The following is a 1,101-nucleotide window of genomic DNA, read 5'->3' on the forward strand; positions in this document are numbered from 1 at the left end:
GGCAGGCCCACCCGAAGGAGGGCAAACCAAGAGCATATTTTCCATCTTGGGATGATGATTCAGTCCAGCAGCGGTGATGGTGAAAGCAACAAGACAATAATATGTTTTCTGTCTTTTAGATTGAATCTAATGAAGGGAAAGATTATCGCGAGCGCAAGATTAGATCTGTGTTTTTTTTTTTCCCGGTTTTTCAACAATATAAGCCCAATATCTTTTGTCCCGAAGGGCATTGCCCCATCCCTTTACATTGGTTACAGACAGGCCTTGCTTTCACCACAGGCCTGTCTGTTCCCAGAATGATCGCAAGTAAATGAATCAGCCATTAAAAGCTTCAAGCAGTATCACATCACTCGTTTGTTTCCAGTAACAACAATTATTATCTGGGTAATACTTGGGAATTAAGGGCTTGCCTGGACTTGAAAAGAAGAAATTTCCGTGGTTTATCGATCATTCCACGCATCTTTGTCAAAGTGGCAAATAGGTTGCTTTTTCAACATGTCGAGCAAAACCCTAATCAGAGTTCTCAATCATTACCCAGAAACATCATCATTTCGACCCACACAAAGTCCGGGCCATCACTTGGATTTTCTGACTGCATCTTTCCATTCTGAGGGGAACAATTCATATCTCAATGACGGTGGTAATGAGTAGAGCTGCACGTGCAAAGAAATAACATTTTGTACCTCTCGTATGGGATCTACTTTTATCAATGTCAGACGAATCATTTAATGATTCTTACCAACGCATTTTACCATCTGCCACACTGACACATCAGTACCCAGTACGCAGAACTTGAGGAAAAAATGCAAAAATAAATAAATATCTCACCTTGTTTTCCAAGCAAAGAGGATTTTCTATGATTGACTTCGTCAGCAAAACTAACTGATAAAGGGCCACACTTGCACTTTCATAATGGGTGACTGAAACTCGGATCTCCACCTCAAAATTAAAGCCAAATAAAAGAATACAGGATACATGGGACAAATAACTCGATTGCTGACCATTTACATCCATCTTTATGAGTCATCAAGTTCATTTCATAGTCAGGCTATAACCAGGCTACATGGTTAGGATGAGAGCTATGAACACATAAATGGCAAA

The 1,101-nt window shown here is 40.1% G+C and overlaps 1 long non-coding RNA gene across 1 annotated transcript; it reads right to left on the reverse strand.

Moving 5' to 3' along the window:
• Positions 1-299: 299 nt before the first annotated feature.
• On the reverse strand, positions 300-1,095 carry LOC105120373 (uncharacterized). Its single transcript, XR_841315.1, has 2 exons — positions 684-1,095; positions 300-607 (listed from the first exon to the last, which is right to left on the reverse strand). It is a non-coding gene; the product is annotated as an uncharacterized LOC105120373 (long non-coding RNA).
• Between the last annotated feature and the right edge of the window lie 6 nt (positions 1,096-1,101).

Source organism: Populus euphratica, unplaced genomic scaffold, assembly GCF_000495115.2.
Source record: "Populus euphratica unplaced genomic scaffold, PopEup_1.0 scaffold7891.1, whole genome shotgun sequence".
In the NCBI taxonomy this organism is placed as follows: Eukaryota; Viridiplantae; Streptophyta; class Magnoliopsida; order Malpighiales; family Salicaceae; genus Populus; species Populus euphratica.